Source organism: Coffea arabica, chromosome 2c, assembly GCF_036785885.1.
Source record: "Coffea arabica cultivar ET-39 chromosome 2c, Coffea Arabica ET-39 HiFi, whole genome shotgun sequence".
Classification (NCBI taxonomy): domain Eukaryota; kingdom Viridiplantae; phylum Streptophyta; class Magnoliopsida; order Gentianales; family Rubiaceae; genus Coffea; species Coffea arabica.
Window position 1 is genome coordinate 32227974 of NC_092312.1, and position 8933 is coordinate 32236906.

The following is an 8933-nucleotide window of genomic DNA, read 5'->3' on the forward strand; positions in this document are numbered from 1 at the left end:
TTCTAGCAGGCGACTTACTTATTACGTGATTCAGCGCTGAAATTCATTATTAAGGCTGTGGCAGTGCTGTTAATTGTCAACTTCTACTTAGCCATACAAGTAAACAGCGTCATCTTGTAAAACCAGTTCTCATATACAACAACATTAGTAGGCTTTCAACTTTGAAATCTAATGAGTTCAATTACGAAGTAAGTGCTTACTTCTTAATTTGTTCTCCCAGTTGATCCCCTTACAATATTACCAAATGGTGCACTTATAATTTTTCAGCATTACATATTATTAGCCCTTAACCCCTACCTTTTGTACTGTAACAAGCACAACCAATGATGGTTTGGCCATTGACATAAAGTGTCAGGAACAAAAAACAATCCATCATCAAAATATTTCATAAAAAAATTAAAGCACACTGTTTTAGTTGTGAACGTTCACTCAGACCACTCCACAATAAGACCAAACAGAGGGTTAATGGCGGCAACCGTGATAGCCACCCTAAGAAAGCTGCAGTATTTTTTGCGCCTTACAGTCACCACGAGACTATCAGTTACATCTTTGTGTTCAAAGGTTGTCTCCACAACTGATGGATTCCAGCAAATAGTGGCGGTATGAACGCTGTCTGCAATGGCTACGTTGCAGGTCATATTGGTGTGGTATCCCTGTTCAGCCATAAAGCGAGTTACTGACCAATCTTCAAAGTTGGCTCCGAAGAGCATCCACACGTTGGTATGAAGCAGTGGTTTCAGACCCAGGTAACGTGCAACAAATTCCTCCTTCCCTACAAATCAGGCATTGTAAGTCATAATATAAAATGCCTTAAGGTTGTGCATAATGGAGAGTGGACGACGGCGCCACTTCACTAGTGACTAGAACACTTTCTCGTTGGCAATGGGGTTGCGAACGGGGATGCAAGAGACCAACATGGTTTGTGAAAACTCTTGTCCGGGAAACCTATCCAACCGCACAAGTGCTTCGTTAACAACCCACTTCACTCCTATGTGGTGAAGTGGTAAGTGCTCATCTTGAAAGTAGCCTACCATTCCGCCATTGTTGAGGACATGCATTTTAGGAATTCATCCCAGTGCCATGCCAGGGTCTGCTGGCTGATTAAAAGTGCAAGACAAGGGTTTGCTTCACAGGTTACAAAATACACAAGGAAAGGAAGTTGCGGTCAAGTTAGAGATTTCAGGTGCTAAAGTTCAATCCCCAAGCATATGGAATTGAACGTGTGGTTCAACGGGCATGCAAGAGAGAAGGTTCTTGTGTGAAATTCTTATAGAAGAGGCTACGGTGCATGGACATACAACAAATGGAGGAGGTGACGGTGCAAGGATTGAGAAATTTGAGTCAGCTGCTGCTGGGTCAAATCACTCAGGTTAACAAACTCAATGATTTAGTCCGTCTAACTTAGGTTAGTGGGAAAATGGGTCACAGTTGGTTGGAATAGTTTTTAATAAAAATAAACCCGTTTTCAATAAAACACCAACTCTTTATGACTTTCCTCCATTATAAGAACAAAATACCTATTTTTCCATAAACAATTTTTCTGATCCGATAAAATAAAAATATTGCCGTTTTTCAATAAACCACCAACTCTTTATGGCTTTCCTCCATAAATTATTCAAAAAAAATTTATGGTTCAACTAATGCTTGCAAGAGTATACCCATTGTGCCTCCATTAAAACACCAGCTGTTTATGACTTTCCTCCATTATAAGGACCCATTTTCTCATAACCCAATTGTTTTATCGGATAAAATAAAAATAAATCCATTTTCCAATAAAACACCGGTTATTTATGACTTTCCTCTGTTTTAAGAAAAAAAACGGTTCAACTAATGCTTGCAAGAGAGAAGGTTCTTGTGTGACGTTCTTATAGGAGAGGCTACGGTGCATGGACATACAACAAATGGAAAAATTTTTGGTGCAAGGATTGAGTGATTTGAGTCAGCTGCTGTTGGGTTAATTTTGACTATGGTTAACAAACTCAATGCTTTAGTCCGTCTAACTTAGGTTAGTGGGAAAATGGGTCACAATTGGAAGGTGTTCCGATAATGATAAGTTTAGCGCCAGTGATTCTTGTTGGAGAAGATGCATCACTTGTACCTGTCTGTTCAGTCGGACGGTACTTCCACAGGTTATGAACAGTGTTGCTTGGCTGGTGGCCCACCTCTCAATGTGATTTCCAATCGGATAAGATTTGCACGGTGCATGCAGCAAATTGTCATGGCCCTTGCACCTTCACATGTGTGTAGGGGCTGCAGCGCTGGAGGTTTTCAACGCTAGTCGAAAGGAGGCTTACGCCTGAAGATATATCGATCGATGCCTCAACATGCATCCAAACTCCAGTTAATGTCTCCAGTTATCCAAAGATGCCAGTTAATGTCTTTAACTTGCAGTTAATGTCTTTAAGCCGAATGTATTAATTACTATATTATCCAAAATTTAAAAAATAGTAAAAATATATTAAAATACCTACATAATTTCGCTAGTACCAATTGATTTCATAAATAAGACCTTGAAATTATGTTATCTAACATTGTTAATGTAGCATTAATCAGTAGGTGTTGACTAAAATTAGGTACAATTATAAGGCATGGTTATCTAACTATTATAATGTAGCATTAATGACTAAATAATGCCACAAATTAGGTAAAACCAAACGGCATATGGCTATACATGTAATGTGTAGCCTTGGTTATTAGTCATGTTACTTCTCTAAGATAAGCAATTTGACAATTTTCATTTTTATTGACAATTTTATTTGCTAGTACTTCACATTTGACAGTTGATAGAAGAAAGAAAGAAAGAAAGAAAGACAATTATAAAATGGGTTCTTCATTTTGTTTTGTTTGCAAGACTAGAATGAGCTTTCATTTCATTTTATTTTGTTATGGTCCCAAACGAAGTGATTGTGTAATTTTTAATTTACAAATTGGGGCTCCTAAATTAGCAAAAGCTTTCATTATGCTCGTTAATGATTTAAAAATTAATACTGATTTTTTCCCAAATTTATTCATAATTTAACACATTACATATGTTCTAATCATTTTGTGGTTTAATTGGCATTTATTTAATCATTTATACCTCGAATCGAATCCTTAGTCTATGATTTAAGGAACACATAAACTTATTAGTTATGAAGTTAAATTAGAACAAACCTTAGACTGTACAATAATTAGTGATAATTTATGAACTTATATTTTACAATGATTAATAATAAGTAATTTTAGTTACAAATTACTTATTATTAGTGATAAGTTATATTAGTTATAAACTTATAATTCATTTGAAATCAAAATAAATCTTATTTACTTACATATGTTATTGTAAAAGTCAATACACTAATACATTGCTTTCCAATTCATATGCATTCACTTACACTGCTATCTTCTTGTCTTGTCTATACTTAAAATTTCAGGATTAGTGAAAAATGAGTGGGGCTCCTAAATTACCAAAAGCTAAATTGTAATTACTAATAATGTATATTGTTTAATATTTGGTATTATACATATATGTATTAATTATTATGTAATTGTAGTCATTTTACCCATATATAACATATTAGAATTAACCAAATACTAAAATCCTTTGTTGTACATTATTATATAATATTATTATTATAAGTACATGATAATACCATATACTAACTATTATTTACAACAATATATTAGTAGTATGTACTAACACTAAATAGCATTTATCTATATAATATATAATTTTATAAACTAATTTCAATTCGGAATTGAATTAGGCCTAAACCCGGATTTCAAATTACCAAATTGAATTTCAATTCGGTTATGAATTAGGCCTAAACCTGAATTTCAAATTATCAAAGTGACTTTCAATCGGTTATGAAGGGAGCAACAACGGTTTCTTTGGACTAGGGATGTGCATTCGGTGCAAAATCGGTAATTTGGTGCAATGAATTCGGTGAATTCGGTTATTCGACCTATAGATATCTAAACCGTTTTCAATTTCGAATTGGCCATAACCGAATTCATTCCGCAACCGATTTCAAATTCGAAAACGGTAACGAATTCGGTCTAACCGAATTCATCTATTAAAAAAAAGGTTTAAAAATTATGCTCCTAAATTATACTACATTCATTATGCTCCTCAATGATTTAAAAATTATTACTGATTTGATCCCCAAATTTATTCATAATTTAACACATTACTTATGTTCTAATCATTTTGTGGTTTAATTGGCATTTATTTGATCACTTATACCTAGAATCCTTAGTCTATGATTTAAGGAACACATAAAAAGTAATTAATTTAAACTAGCATGAACCTTAGACTGTACAATGATTAGTGATAATTTATGAATTTATAATTTACAATGATTAATAATAAGTAGTATTAGTTAGTAGTTACAATGAATTTATAATTTACAATGATTAATAATAAGTAATATTAGTTACAAACTTACAAATTACAATAATTAGTGATAAGTTATATTAGTTACAAACTTATAATTTATTTCAAATCAAAATAAAACTTATTTACTTACATATGTTATTGTGCAAGTCAATACACTAATACATTGATTTGCAATTCATATGCATTCGCTTACACTGCTTAGTTGTCTTATCTATACTTAAAGCCTTAAGATTAGTGAATAGATAATATGAATTTTTATGTTAAATATGTAATGTAAATTTAGAGCACACTAATACTTGCAAGTTACAAATTACGCATTCAAATATTCAATAATTCAAACATGAATGATATATCAAATTATCAATATCTAAATTCTAATTACTAATTATGTTTATTGTTTAATATTTAGTATTTTACATATACGTATTAATTATTATCTAATTCTAGTCATGTTACTCATGTATAAAATAATAAATATTATAGTTATCTTATATTGTTATGTATTACTATATATTTGTATTATTATAGTCATATAACAATTAACAAATACTAAAATAATATATTGTACATTATTATGTATTATTATTATTATTATAAGTACGTGATATAATGATAATACCATATACTAATTATTATTAATAGCATTTACCTATATAATATAATAATATATTAGTAGTATATACTAATACTAAATAGCATTTATCTATATATTATATAATTTTATATACCAATTTGGTATTCGAATGCGGTAATACGGCACCCTATTTCAATTACCGAATTTGAATGCGAAATCGGTTGTTACCAAATTCATAATCTCATTACCTATTTCATACCATATTAGAATTCGATGAATTCGGTATGTACCGAATTTGTACCAAATTACCAAATACCCGATTTCAAATTACCGAATTGAATTTGAATTCGGTTATGAATTCGGTATGTACCGAATTTGCTCACCCCTACTTTGGACAACATATCATCTATTGAAAATGAGCCTCAGACTCTCGATAATGAGTGACTTCAACTTGCAAGGGTAAATATACATATTTTCTTATTTTTTTCTTTATTCCCTTTTTTTGCCTGTCAATTCTTTGTTTATATATGCTTTCTTATTTTTATTTCTTTCTTCCCTTAAATCATGTGGAAAAATAGGTGAGTTTCTCTGTTTATTTTTTTTAATAAAACTGGTTATGAAAATGAAGAGGTTGTTGGAATCTTTAAATGGCGAATTCCAAATCGACTTATGTTTAAGGATACGTTGAAATAAAATGCTAAGAAATAAAGGGTGCATACATTTACAAATGGAGTGACAAACTCATGTTTAAAATTTGAAAATAAATTTACTAACCATTAATTGTTTATTTTTTTCCATAGCCGCTCATGAGATCAGTGGCAACATGACGGTTTTTTAATTTTTTATTATTTTATTTTTTTTGCATCACCACTTTATATATTTCATTTGCCAAAGAGGCCAAACAAAAGATTATGGGCCTGTTTAGGAATGGGACTTCCAAGGTGACATCAAACACATGCTGTCCCGCATAATGATGTAAAAAAAATAAATGTTATATCTTGTTTTTCTATTCGCTTAAACTATATATCTGTTCACTTAAATATATAATACCTCGACAGAAAATAAAAGGAATTCACTACAAGAATTTTGGTCTTCAATGACAACTACTTTTCGTCACAAAAAAGCAAAAAGTCGTCACTGATGACTTTTATTGACAACATTTCGGTTGTCACAGAGTCGTCACTGAATCTCCGTCGGTAAAAGTATACAGTGACGACTTTAAAGTCGTCAGTGAATAAAAACTTTTTTATGACAAGATATGTTGTCAATAAAAGCTACAAATTTAGTGACGACATGCTTTCTTGTCAATGATGCATGAAGCAACATAGTCAGTGTATATATTAATTAGTGACAACTTTGTTGTCAATAAACCCCTTATCAACTGTGACAACAACTTCTTATCAATGAATAGTTTTGATTCAGTGACAACAACAATTGTCAATAAAGACAGCCTGCTTGAGAAATGCTACTCATTTACAACACCTTGCAATGTGTAGTTTGATGATTTTCCTACTACAATAATATCTAAAAAATGAAAACATCAGCAATGTTTAATAAATAACAAACGTAGACACCCGTTACAATAGGAAATGCCATAATAACATATTAAATATTCAAATGTCATAAATAAGTGCAACATCACACTACAAATAGTTTGATAAGTTTCAATAGAGCAAATTTTGCCATATAAGTCAAGGCTACACTAAAAAACAATTCCAAGTCCCAAAACATTTTCCGTGCTACCGAAACATTTTCTAAACTTAAGATAGCACTATAACCATAGTTTTTGAGTCGACACGTAAGCCGTACTGCTAATCTTCCAAACCTCTAAAATGAGCAATATATCTGCAATAAAATAGTAAAGTTATTAGTAGATGATAGAAAAATTAAAACAAGGAAAATTAGTTAAGGAGTCACCAAAAAATAAAGTGAATCATTTGTTTTAAGTCTCATCTAGATAGTGGCTATACAAAGAGTAGAAAAAGAGACATTATATGGGTAGTTCGGAAACAGAGTCTACTAGAGGATGGAAGTTTAATAACATTCATTAAGAGCCAAGGATTATATGGGCAGAATTGTTCCACTTCTTTATTTTAATATTAAGATGTCAAAGGACAGCAACAAACGATTCCACATTTATGAGAAACAACTTTGCAAACTTCACTGTGTTTTAGACCAAAAGTAGTCTTTGAAGCTTTGAATGTCATAGGATTTCATATATCTAAAAATATGTAACTATACATAAGGTCTAATAAACAAGAAAAAGCAGCCTTATCACCTACCAAGCACTTTTGAGGCTTGATACTACAAGTTAATATTGTCACCTACCAAGCACTTTTGAAGGATACTAATTTGTCCATTACTTGAGACATGAATCCAACTACTGCCTACAAGAATAGTGAATCAGCATATACAGCAACAAGATAAAAAGCAAGTCCAAGCACCGTACACATGATTGCAAGTTGGCTAATTGAAGAGACAAATTGGATATCCTAATAGCTGGAAGCTATAAGAGCTACACCTAGAGCCAAAAAGTCAAACTTTATCCGAGTCCATGTTAATAGTAACCTGTGGACTTATTGCCAGAATAATTACTTTTAAGACTCCAACAGTGGCAGGGGGAGAGAAAGTGCTACTACAAGAAGCAGAAACATATTCAAAACTATCATCTTTTAACTAAAGTGAGTTAGCAACTAGTGTTCATTAAGCACATTTGTCAATATCATAATTATGCAGACACAATACTTTGGTTAGGATACACAGGAATGTCAAAGCCATTATTTACAAGTGACAAATCACATACAACAAATTGTAGTGACCAAACTTGTAATTCATTGTTTGAAAACCACAAATTGATTACCAAAAAACATGAAACAGTAATCATTTTCAAGATTTTTGAGACTTTAGGCAGGCAAAAGCAAGCCCTGAGTCTTAAATACGTTTGGAATTTTTTTAATCTAGTTTTTCATTTTCTTGCCTGTACTCTGCTACCAATGGAACGCATTGCAAATTCCAGTAGTTCAAAGAAGTAGTACAACATACATGACTAATTTGTGCTGTGACATCTGCCAAAGATTGTCTTCATGACACGATTTTGTGCATTGACAGAATGATTTAGACTCATGCAGGACATATTTGCTTCATTTCGAATGTCTTTCCCTTGTTTTTCTGTCTTTAGTTTAGATAGAATCAGGATATCAACTAGCTTCACACTCAATTTTGTATCGCAAGTGGAGATTCTTCACCAAGATTCTACTCATTCTAAAGCACTTACCAAAAGATACTTCATATGAATTAAATATACATCATCAAAGCAGCCATTCAATCGAATTACTTGCCGCATGGGAAGTTTCTACTTCAATTTTAGCAGAGTCAATAGCACTTCAGAATGGATATTGCTTCAGAAAAATTAACACAGTAGAAGCAGAAAATGCAATAAACTTTAGAGATTCTTATGCAACCCAGCAAGTATTAACCATAAAACAGATAGAAGGCATTCATTCAAATTACTTGCTGCATGGGAAGTTTCTCCTTCAATTTTAATAGAGTCAATAGCACTTCAGAACAGAAATTGCTTCAGAAAAATTTGCACAGTAGAAGCAGGAAATGCAATAAACTTCAGAGGTTTTTACGCAACTCAACAAGTATTAACTGCACAACAGATAGAAATGAGACGTAATGTCAAAGTACTTACCACTTTCAACTCCATCAATCCATCAAATGGCTGATAAGTTGCTATTCCACTAATACTCATGTCCTGTCCCAATATTGATTCCTTGGCATTCTCTGCTAGCCATTCTTGAACCAAATCTAGTGACAACTGGTACAATAAACAAAAAAAATCTTACAAGTAATTACACTCCATCCTTAAACTTAAAATCAGCATATAAACAAAAGCGAACATTTAAGTGCAACTATATATTGTTATTAATGAAAAATTCTGATTCAATGATAACTCTTTATCACCATGAAAATTGAAAA